Source organism: Scyliorhinus canicula, chromosome 4 (assembly GCF_902713615.1).
Source record: "Scyliorhinus canicula chromosome 4, sScyCan1.1, whole genome shotgun sequence".
Taxonomy (NCBI): domain Eukaryota; kingdom Metazoa; phylum Chordata; class Chondrichthyes; order Carcharhiniformes; family Scyliorhinidae; genus Scyliorhinus; species Scyliorhinus canicula.
In genome coordinates, this window is record NC_052149.1 from 228,016,919 (window position 1) to 228,029,226 (window position 12,308).

The window sequence follows — 12,308 nt, forward strand, 5'->3', positions numbered from 1 at the left end:
CGGCCGGTCCCACCGGCGTATGTTACGACAGATACTTACCGGTGGACCAGGCGGCGGGGGGGGGGCTCTGCAGGTCCTCGGGGTGGGCGCTGGGGGGTGGGGATCTGGCCCTGGGGGGTACCCCCATGGTGGCCTGGCCCGCGATTGGAGCCCACCGATCCTCAGGCACTCTATTCCTCCGTGCAGGCTGGTGTCCCTGTCCGCCGTGGCCGGTGCAGAAATGAACTGACGCACCTGCGCATGCACTGGGATGACGCCACCACACGCTGGTGCTCGAGCGCATGCGCCAACTCGCGCCGGCCGGCGGAGGCCCTTCGCCGCCAGGTGGAGTGGCGCCAAGCCCCTTCCATGCTGGCCGGCGCGGTGCAAACCACTCTGGGGCTGGCCTCGCCCATGAAGGTGCAGAGGATTCCGCTCCTTCGGGGCGGCCCAACGCCAGAGTGGTTCACGCCACTCCTTCGCGCCGGAGTTGCCCATCCTGCCGGTTTCCGTAGAATCCCACCTCTGCTCTTCTTTAAATAATGGATATGAGACATTTTACCTCTGAGAAGGTTTACTGGGCCTCAATTTAACATCTCATTATATCGACATTACCTCTCACAGTGGAGCGCTCTTTCAGTTCTGCCTTTCCAATAGCTCAGCACATCCTCAGTACTGACCCTCTGACAGTGCAGCGTTCCCTCAGTACTGACCCTCTGACAGTGCAGCACTCCCTCAGTACTGACCCTCTGACAGTGCAGCACTCCCTCAGTACTGACCCTCTGACAGTGCAGCACTCCCTCAGTACTGACCCTCTGACAATGCAGCAATCCCTCAGTACTGACCCTCTGACAGTGCAGCACTCCCTCAGTACTGACCCTCTGACAATGCAGCACTCCCTCAGTACTGACCCTCTGACAGTGCAGCACTCCCTCAGTACTGACCCTCTAACAGTGCAGCACTCCCTCAGTACTGACCCTCTGACAGTGCAGCACTCCCTCAGTACTGACCCTCTGACAGTGCAGCAATCCCTCAGTACTGACCCTCTGACAGTGCAGCACTCTCTCAGTACTGACCCTCTGACAGTGCAGCACTCCCTCAGTAATGACCCTCTGACAGTGCAGCACTCCCTCAGTACTGACCCTCTGACAGTGCAGCACTCCCTCAGTACTGACCCTCTGACAGTGCAGCACTCCCTCAGTACTGACCCTCTGACAGTGCAGCACTCCCTCAGTACTGACCCTCTGACAGTGCAGCACTCCCTCAGTACTGACCCTCTGACAGTGCAGCACTCCCTCAGTACTGACCCTCTGACAGTGCGGCACTCCCTCAGTACTGACCCTCTGACAGTGCAGCACTCTCTCAGTACTGACCCTCTGACAGTGCAGCACTCAGTACTGACCCTCTGACAGTGCAGCACTCCCTCAGTAATGACCCTCTGACAGTGCGGCACTCCCTCAGTACTGACCCTCTGACAGTGCAGCACTCCCTCAGTACTGACCCTCTGACAGTGCAGCACTCCCTCAGTACTGACCCTCCGACAGTGCAGCACTCCCTCAGTACTGACCCTCTGACAGTGCAGCACTCCCTCAGTACTGACCCACTGACAGTGCGGCACTCCCTCAGTACTGACCCTCTGACAGTGCAGCACTCCCTCAGTATTGACCCTCTGACAGTGCAGCACTCCCTCAGTACTGACCCTCTGACAGTGCAGCACTCCCTCAGTACTGACCCTCTGACAGTGCAGCACTCCCTCAGTACTGACCCTCTGACAGTGCAGCACTCCCTCAGTACTGACCCTCTGACAGTGCAGCACTCCCTCAGTACTGACCCTCTGACAGTGCAGGACTCCCTCAGTACTGACCCTCTGACAGTGCAGTACTCCCTCAGTACTGACCCTCTGACAGTGCAGCACTCCCTCAGTACTGACACTCTGACAGTGCAGCACTCCCTCAGTACTGACCCTCTGACAGTGCAGCACTCCCTCAGTACTGACCCTCTGACAGTGCAGTACTCCCTCAGTACTGACCCTCTGACAGTGCAGTACTCCCTCAGTACTGACCCTCTGACAGTGCAACTCTCCCTCAGTACTGACCCTCTGACAGTGCAGCACTCCCTCAGTACTGACCCGTTGACAGTGCAGCACTCCCTCAGTACTGACCCTCTGACAGTGCAGCATTCCCTCAGTACTGACCCTCTGACAATGCAGTGCTCCCTCAGTACTGACCCTCTGACAGTGCAGCACTCCCTCAGTAGTGACCCTCTGACAGCGCAGCACTCCCTCAGTACTGACCCTCTGACAGTGCAGCACTCCCTCAGTACTGACCCTCTGACAGTGCTACACTCCCTCAGTACTAACCCCTGACAGTGCAGCACTCCCTCAGTACTGACCCTCTGACAATGCAGCACTCCCTCAGTACTGACCCTCTGACAGTGCAGCACTCCCTCAGTACTGACCCTCTGACAGTGTGGCACTCCCTCAGTACTGACCCTCTGACAGTGCAGCAATCCCTCAGTACTGACCCTCTGACAGTGCAGCACTCTCTCAGTACTGACCCTCTGACAGTGCAGCACTCCCTCAGTAATGACCCTCTGACAGTGCAGCACTCCCTCAGTACTGACCCTCTGACAGTGCAGCACTCCCTCAGTACTGACCCTCTGACAGTGCAGCACTCCCTCAGTACTGACCCTCTGACAGTGCAGCACTCCCTCAGTACTGACCCTCTGACAGTGCAGCACTCCCTCAGTACTGACCCTCTGACAGTGCAGCACTCCCTCAGTACTGACCCTCTGACAGTGCGGCACTCCCTCAGTACTGACCCTCTGACAGTGCAGCACTCTCTCAGTACTGACCCTCTGACAGTGCAGCACTCAGTACTGACCCTCTGACAGTGCAGCACTCCCTCAGTAATGACCCTCTGACAGTGCGGCACTCCCTCAGTACTGACCCTCTGACAGTGGAGCACTCCCTCAGTACTGACCCTCTGACAGTGCAGCACTCCCTCAGTACTGACCCTCCGACAGTGCAGCACTCCCTCAGTACTGACCCTCTGACAGTGCAGCACTCCCTCAGTACTGACCCACTGACAGTGCGGCACTCCCTCAGTACTGACCCTCTGACAGTGCAGCACTCCCTCAGTATTGACCCTCTGACAGTGCAGCACTCCCTCAGTACTGACCCTCTGACAGTGCAGCACTCCCTCAGTACTGACCCTCTGACAGTGCAGCACTCCCTCAGTACTGACCCTCTGACAGTGCAGCACTCCCTCAGTACTGACCCTCTGACAGTGCAGCACTCCCTCAGTACTGACCCTCTGACAGTGCAGTACTCCCTCAGTACTGACCCTCTGACAGTGCAGTACTCCCTCAGTACTGACCCTCTGACAGTGCAGCACTCCCTCAGTACTGACACTCTGACAGTGCAGCACTCCCTCAGTACTGACCCTCTGACAGTGCAGCACTCCCTCAGTACTGACCCTCTGACAGTGCAGTACTCCCTCAGTACTGACCCTCTGACAGTGCAGTACTCCCTCAGTACTGACCCTCTGACAGTGCAACTCTCCCTCAGTACTGACCCTCTGACAGTGCAGCACTCCCTCAGTACTGACCCGTTGACAGTGCAGCACTCCCTCAGTACTGACCCTCTGACAGTGCAGCATTCCCTCAGTACTGACCCTCTGACAATGCAGTGCTCCCTCAGTACTGACCCTCTGACAGTGCAGCACTCCCTCAGTACTGACCCTCTGACAGTGCAGCACTCCCTCAGTACTGACCCTCTGACAGTGCAGCACTCCCTCAGTACTGACCCTCTGACAGTGCTACACTCCCTCAGTACTAACCCCTGAAAGTGCAGCACTCCCTCAGTACTGACCCTCTGACAATGCAGCACTCCCTCAGTACTGACCCTCTGACAGTGTGGCACTCCCTCAGTACTGACCCTCTGACAGTGCAGCAATCCCTCAGTACTGACCCTCTGACAGTGCAGCACTCTCTCAGTACTGACCCTCTGACAGTGCAGCACTCCCTCAGTAATGACCCTCTGACAGTGCAGCACTCCCTCAGTACTGACCCTCTGACAGTGCAGCACTCCCTCAGTACTGACCCTCTGACAGTGCAGCACTCCCTCAGTACTGACCCTCTGACAGTGCAGCACTCCCTCAGTACTGACCCTCTGACAGTGCGGCACTCCCTCAGTACTGACCCTCTGACAGTGCAGCACTCTCTCAGTACTGACCCTCTGACAGTGCAGCACTCAGTACTGACCCTCTGACAGTGCAGCACTCCCTCAGTAATGACCCTCTGACAGTGCGGCACTCCCTCAGTACTGACCCTCTGACAGTGCAGCACTCCCTCAGTACTGTCCCTCTGACAGTGCAGCACTCCCTCAGTACTGACCCTCCGACAGTGCAGCACTCACTCAGTACTGACCCTCTGACAGTGCAGCACTCCCTCAGTACTGACCCACTGACAGTGCGGCACTCCCTCAGTACTGACCCTCTGACAGTGCAGCACTCCCTCAGTATTGACCCTCTGACAGTGCAGCACTCCCTCAGTACTGACCCTCTGACAGTGCAGCACTCCCTCAGTACTGACCCTCTGACAGTGCAGCACTCCCTCAGTACTGACCCTCTGACAGTGCAGCACTCCCTCAGTACTGACCCTCTGACAGTGCAGCACTCCCTCAGTACTGACCCTCTGACAGTGCAGTACTCCCTCAGTACTGACCCTCTGACAGTGCAGTACTCCCTCAGTACTGACCCTCTGACAGTGCAGCACTCCCTCAGTACTGACACTCTGACAGTGCAGCACTCCCTCAGTACTGACCCTCTGACAGTGCAGCACTCACTCAGTACTGACCCTCTGACAGTGCAGTACTCCCTCAGTACTGACCCTCTGACAGTGCAGTACTCCCTCAGTACTGACCCTCTGACAGTGCAACTCTCCCTCAGTACTGACCCTCTGACAGTGCAGCACTCCCTCAGTACTGACCCGTTGACAGTGCAGCACTCCCTCAGTACTGACCCTCTGACAGTGCAGCATTCCCTCAGTACTGACCCTCTGACAATGCAGTGCTCCCTCAGTACTGACCCTCTGACAGTGCAGCACTCCCTCAGTAGTGACCCTCTGACAGTGCAGCACTCCCTCAGTACTGACCCTCTGACAGTGCAGCACTCCCTCAGTACTGACCCTCTGACAGTGCTACACTCCCTCAGTACTAACCCCTGACAGTGCAGCACTCCCTCAGTACTGACCCTCTGACAATGCAGCACTCCCTCAGTACTGACCCTCTGACAGTGCAGCACTCCCTCAGTACTGACCCTCTGACAGTGTGGCACTCCCTCAGTACTGACCCAGTGACAGTGCAGCGCTCCCTCAGTACTGACCCTCTGACAGTGCTGCACTCCCTCAGTACTGACCCTCTGACAGTGCAGCACTCCCTCAGTACTGACCCTCTGACAATGCAGCACTCCCTCAGTACTGACCCTCTGACAGTGCAGCACTCCCTCAGTAATGACCCTCTGACAGTGTGGCACTCCCTCAGTACTAACCCAGTGACAGTGCAGCGCTCCCTCAGTATTGACCCTCTGACAGTGCTGCACTCCCTCAGTACTGACCCTCTGACAGTGCAGCACTCCCTCAGTACAGACCCTCTGACAGTGCAGTACTCCCTCAGTACTGACCCTCTGACAGTGCAGTACTCCCTCAGTACTGACCCTCTGACAGTGAAACTCTCCCTCAGTACTGACCCTCTGACAGTGCAGCACTCCCTCAGTACTGACCCTCTGACAGTGCAGCACTCCCTCAGTACTGACCCTCTGACAGTGCAGCACTCCCTCAGTACTGACCCTCTGACAGTGCAGTACTCCCTCAGTACTGACCCTCTGACAGTGCAGTACTCCCTCAGTACTGACCCTCTGACAGTGCAGCACTCCCTCAGTACTGACCCTCTGACAGTGTGGCACTCCCTCAGTACTGACCCTCTGACAGTGCAGCAATCCCTCAGTACTGACCCTCTGACAGTGCAGCACTCTCTCAGTACTGACCCTCTGACAGTGCAGCACTCCCTCAGTAATGACCCTCTGACAGTGCAGCACTCCCTCAGTACTGACCCTCTGACAGTGCAGCACTCCCTCAGTACTGACCCTCTGACAGTGCAGCACTCCCTCAGTACTGACCCTCTGACAGTGCAGCACTCCCTCAGTACTGACCCTCTGACAGTGCAGCACTCCCTCAGTACTGACCCTCTGACAGTGCAGCACTCCCTCAGTACTGACCCTCTGACAGTGCAGCACTCTCTCAGTACTGACCCTCTGACAGTGCAGCACTCCCTCAGTAGTGACCCTCTGACAGTGCAGCACTCCCTCAGTACTGACCCTCTGACAGTGCAGCACTCCCTCAGTACTGACCCTCTGACAGTGCTACACTCCCTCAGTACTAACCCCTGACAGTGCAGCACTCCCTCAGTACTGACCCTCTGACAATGCAACACTCCCTCAGTACTGACCCTCTGACAGTGCAGCACTCCCTCAGTACTGACCCTCTGACAGTGTGGCACTCCCTCAGTACTGACCCTCTGACAGTGCAGCAATCCCTCAGTACTGACCCTCTGACAGTGCAGCACTCTCTCAGTACTGACCCTCTGACAGTGCAGCACTCCCTCAGTAATGACCCTCTGACAGTGCAGCACTCCCTCAGTACTGACCCTCTGACAGTGCAGCACTCCCTCAGTACTGACCCTCTGACAGTGCAGCACTCCCTCAGTACTGACCCTCTGACAGTGCAGCACTCCCTCAGTACTGACCCTCTGACAGTGCAGCACTCCCTCAGTACTGACCCTCTGACAGTGCAGCACTCCCTCAGTACTGACCCTCTGACAGTGCGGCACTCCCTCAGTACTGACCCTCTGACAGTGCAGCACTCTCTCAGTACTGACCCTCTGACAGTGCAGCACTCAGTACTGACCCTCTGACAGTGCAGCACTCCCTCAGTAATGACCCTCTGACAGTGCGGCACTCCCTCAGTACTGACCCTCTGACAGTGCAGCACTCCCTCAGTACTGACCCTCTGACAGTGCAGCACTCCCTCAGTACTGACCCTCCGACAGTGCAGCACTCCCTCAGTACTGACCCTCTGACAGTGCAGCACTCCCTCAGTACTGACCCACTGACAGTGCGGCACTCCCTCAGTACTGACCCTCTGACAGTGCAGCACTCCCTCAGTATTGACCCTCTGACAGTGCAGCACTCCCTCAGTACTGACCCTCTGACAGTGCAGCACTCCCTCAGTACTGACCCTCTGACAGTGCAGCACTCCCTCAGTACTGACCCTCTGACAGTGCAGCACTCCCTCAGTACTGACCCTCTGACAGTGCAGCACTCCCTCAGTACTGACCCTCTGACAGTGCAGTACTCCCTCAGTACTGACCCTCTGACAGTGCAGTACTCCCTCAGTACTGACCCTCTGACAGTGCAGTACTCCCTCAGTACTGACCCTCTGACAGTGAAACTCTCCCTCAGTACTGACCCTCTGACAGTGCAGCACTCCCTCAGTACTGACCCTCTGACAGTGCAGCACTCCCTCAGTACTGACCCTCTGACAGTGCAGCACTCCCTCAGTACTGACCCTCTGACAGTGCAGTACTCCCTCAGTACTGACCCTCTGACAGTGCAGTACTCCCTCAGTACTGACCCTCTGACAGTGCAGCACTCCCTCAGTACTGACCCTCTGACAGTGTGGCACTCCCTCAGTACTGACCCTCTGACAGTGCAGCACTCCCTCAGTACTGACCCTCTGACAGTGCAGCACTCGCTCAATACTGACCCTCTGACAGTGCAGCACTCCCTCAGTAATGACCCTCTGACAGTGCAGCACTCCCTCAGTACTGACCCTCTGACAGTGCAGCACTCCCTCAGTACTGACCCTCTGACAGTGCAGCACTCCCTCAGTACTGACCCTCTGACAGTGCAGCACTCCCTCAGTACTGACCCTCTGACAGTGCAGCACTCCCTCAGTACTGACCCTCTGACAGTGCAGCACTCCCTCAGTACTGACCCTCTGACAGTGCGGCACTCCCTCAGTACTGACCCTCTGACAGTGCAGCACTCTCTCAGTACTGACCCTCTGACAGTGCAGCACTCCCTCAGTAGTGACCCTCTGACAGTGCAGCACTCCCTCAGTACTGACCCTCTGACAGTGCAGCACTCCCTCAGTACTGACCCTCTGACAGTGCTACACTCCCTCAGTACTAACCCCTGACAGTGCAGCACTCCCTCAGTACTGACCCTCTGACAATGCAACACTCCCTCAGTACTGACCCTCTGACAGTGCAGCACTCCCTCAGTACTGACCCTCTGACAGTGTGGCACTCCCTCAGTACTGACCCTCTGACAGTGCAGCAATCCCTCAGTACTGACCCTCTGACAGTGCAGCACTCTCTCAGTACTGACCCTCTGACAGTGCAGCACTCCCTCAGTAATGACCCTCTGACAGTGCAGCACTCCCTCAGTACTGACCCTCTGACAGTGCAGCACTCCCTCAGTACTGACCCTCTGACAGTGCAGCACTCCCTCAGTACTGACCCTCTGACAGTGCAGCACTCCCTCAGTACTGACCCTCTGACAGTGCAGCACTCCCTCAGTACTGACCCTCTGACAGTGCAGCACTCCCTCAGTACTGACCCTCTGACAGTGCGGCACTCCCTCAGTACTGACCCTCTGACAGTGCAGCACTCTCTCAGTACTGACCCTCTGACAGTGCAGCACTCAGTACTGACCCTCTGACAGTGCAGCACTCCCTCAGTAATGACCCTCTGACAGTGCGGCACTCCCTCAGTACTGACCCTCTGACAGTGCAGCACTCCCTCAGTACTGACCCTCTGACAGTGCAGCACTCCCTCAGTACTGACCCTCCGACAGTGCAGCACTCCCTCAGTACTGACCCTCTGACAGTGCAGCACTCCCTCAGTACTGACCCACTGACAGTGCGGCACTCCCTCAGTACTGACCCTCTGACAGTGCAGCACTCCCTCAGTATTGACCCTCTGACAGTGCAGCACTCCCTCAGTACTGACCCTCTGACAGTGCAGCACTCCCTCAGTACTGACCCTCTGACAGTGCAGCACTCCCTCAGTACTGACCCTCTGACAGTGCAGCACTCCCTCAGTACTGACCCTCTGACAGTGCAGCACTCCCTCAGTACTGACCCTCTGACAGTGCAGTACTCCCTCAGTACTGATCCTCTGACAGTGCAGTACTCCCTCAGTACTGACCCTCTGACAGTGCAGCACTCCCTCAGTACTGACACTCTGACAGTGCAGCACTCCCTCAGTACTGACCCTCTGACAGTGCAGCACTCCCTCAGTACTGACCCTCTGACAGTGCAGTACTCCCTCAGTACTGACCCTCTGACAGTGCAGTACTCCCTCAGTACTGACCCTCTGACAGTGCAACTCTCCCTCAGTACTGACCCTCTGACAGTGCAGCACTCCCTCAGTACTGACCCGTTGACAGTGCAGCACTCCCTCAGTACTGACCCTCTGACAGTGCAGCATTCCCTCAGTACTGACCCTCTGACAATGCAGTGCTCCCTCAGTACTGACCCTCTGACAGTGCAGCACTCCCTCAGTACTGACCCTCTGACAGTGCAGCACTCCCTCAGTACTGACCCTCTGACAGTGCAGCACTCCCTCAGTACTGACCCTCTGACAGTGCTACACTCCCTCAGTACTAACCCCTGACAGTGCAGCACTCCCTCAGTACTGACCCTCTGACAATGCAGCACTCCCTCAGTACTGACCCTCTGACAGTGCAGCACTCCCTCAGTACTGACCCTCTGACAGTGTGGCACTCCCTCAGTACTGACCCAGTGACAGTGCAGCGCTCCCTCAGTACTGACCCTCTGACAGTGCTGCACTCCCTCAGTACTGACCCTCTGACAGTGCAGCACTCCCTCAGTACTGACCCTCTGACAATGCAGCACTCCCTCAGTACTGACCCTCTGACAGTGCAGCACTCCCTCAGTAATGACCCTCTGACAGTGTGGCACTCCCTCAGTACTGACCCAGTGACAGTGCAGCGCTCCCTCAGTATTGACCCTCTGACAGTGCTGCACTCCCTCAGTACTGACCCTCTGACAGTGCAGCACTCCCTCAGTACAGACCCTCTGACAGTGCAGTACTCCCTCAGTACTGACCCTCTGACAGTGCAGTACTCCCTCAGTACTGACCCTCTGACAGTGAAACTCTCCCTCAGTACTGACCCTCTGACAGTGCAGCACTCCCTCAGTACTGACCCTCTGACAGTGCAGCACTCCCTCAGTACTGACCCTCTGACAGTGCAGCATTCCCTCAGTACTGACCCTCTGACAATGCAGTGCTCCCTCAGTACTGACCCTCTGACAGTGCAGCACTCCCTCAGTAGTGACCCTCTGACAGTGCAGCACTCCCTCAGTACTGACCCTCTGACAGTGCAGCACTCCCTCAGTACTGACCCTCTGACAGTGCTACACTCCCTCAGTACTGACCCTCTGACAGTGCAGCACTCCCTCAGTACTGACCCTCTGACAGTGTAGCACTCCCTCAGTACTGACCCTCTGACAGTGCAGCACTCCCTCAGTACTGACCCTCTGACAGTGTGGCACTCCCTCAGTACTGACCCAGTGACAGTGCAGCGCTCCCTCAGTACTGACCCTCTGACAGTGCAGCACTCCCTCAGCACTGACCCTCTGACAGTGCAGCACTCCCTCAGTACTGACCCTCTGACAGTGCTGCACTCCCTCAGTACTGACCCTCTGACAGTGCAGCACTCCCTCAGTACTGACCCTCTGACAGTGCAGCGCTCCCTCAGTACTGACCCTCGGACAGTGCTGCACTCCCTCAGTACTGACCCTCTGACAGTGCAGCACTCCCTCAGTACTGACCCTCTGACAGTGCAGCACTCCCTCAGTACTGACCCTCGGACAGTACAGCATTCCCTCAGTACTGACCCTCTGACAGTGCAGCACTCCCTCAGTACTGACCCTCTGACAGTGCAGCACTCCCTCAGTACTGACCCTCTGACAGTGCAGCACTCCCTCAGTACTGACCCTCTGACAGTGCAGCACTCCCTCAGTACTGACCCTCTGACAGTGCAGCACTCCCTCAGTACTGACCCTCTGACAGTGCAGCACTGCCTGAGTACTGACCCTCGGACAGTGCGGGACTCCCTCAGTACTGACCCTCTGACAGTGCAGCAATCCCTCAGTACTGACCCTCTGACAGTGCAGCACTCCCTCAGTACTGACCCTCGGACAGTGCAGCATTCCCTCAGTATTGACCCTCTGACAGTGCAGCACTCCCTCAAACCTGTGACCATGGGTTCCAGTCTAGATCATGAGCTTATGTTTGTGGATTGAACCTTGGGACAATACCTTCCTGACCAGAAGCTAGTGTGTTACCCACTGAACTATGCTCAATGCGTAAAAATATCACCGAGGTTTGGCCACCAATTGGCAGTTGCATCATTCTGTGTAATACCTGGCACATTAAGAGTTAATGTAATACTATATTCTACCACTGGATGGAGCTGGGGTGCAGGCATATAAAAGGGCATTGCGAGCTGGGTAGATCCCGGAGGCGGGGTCTCCCGCTTTCAACGCCCACGCCGCGCAGCGGCAAGCTGCTTTTCCAGCACAGCCTGGCCGGAAGATCGCGCCCGAAGGGTCAGCATGGATTGGATGGGCTGAATGCCCTCCTCTGTGTTGTATCCTTTCAATGCTTCTAGTACAGTTACACAGGTAAAATTAGTCTTCCAAAACATTTCCCACAGAAGGGTTTCTACTTGATTAAACACACCAATAAACACCCCTTTAGGCAACAGTCCCTATAGATATTTAATCAATAAACATTCCAATAGTATTACCACAGTGCACCCACTATTTCTACAGGGAAGATATGTCACAGGGCTTTTCCCACTTTCTCTCTCTCACTCTCCTGTAGAGAATTCCAACAAGCTTGAGAACAAAACCCTGCTTTTGGTAAAAAAAAACAGATCCTCTTCTGGGCGGTCTAACAGTAGCTCACTGTACTTTGTCACAGATCTGTTCCAGCTCACTCCAGGATCCTACATGGCCGCCCCTCCTCCCCCCTGCCCTACACAACTCCCAGCCTTTCATCAAATGCATCTTTTCTCTAACATCATTAAAACCATTGTTCGCAGCATCTCTCTGAACGTAACTGCCTCCAAAATATAAAACTCTTCCATGTTCGCTGTTGCCCCCTCACTTGGGTCAAATAAAACTTTACCTTTCCCACGTTTACTTATGACCTTTCCCAACTTGTAAAATATTTTAGT

General features: G+C 56.1%; 1 protein-coding gene across 4 annotated transcripts in view; it reads right to left on the bottom strand.

Annotated features, from left to right (window-relative positions):
* Positions 1-12,308, bottom strand: part of LOC119965425 (RELT-like protein 2) — a 66,636-nt gene that overhangs the window by 28,696 nt on the left and 25,632 nt on the right. The gene's annotated exons all lie outside the window — the stretch shown is intronic.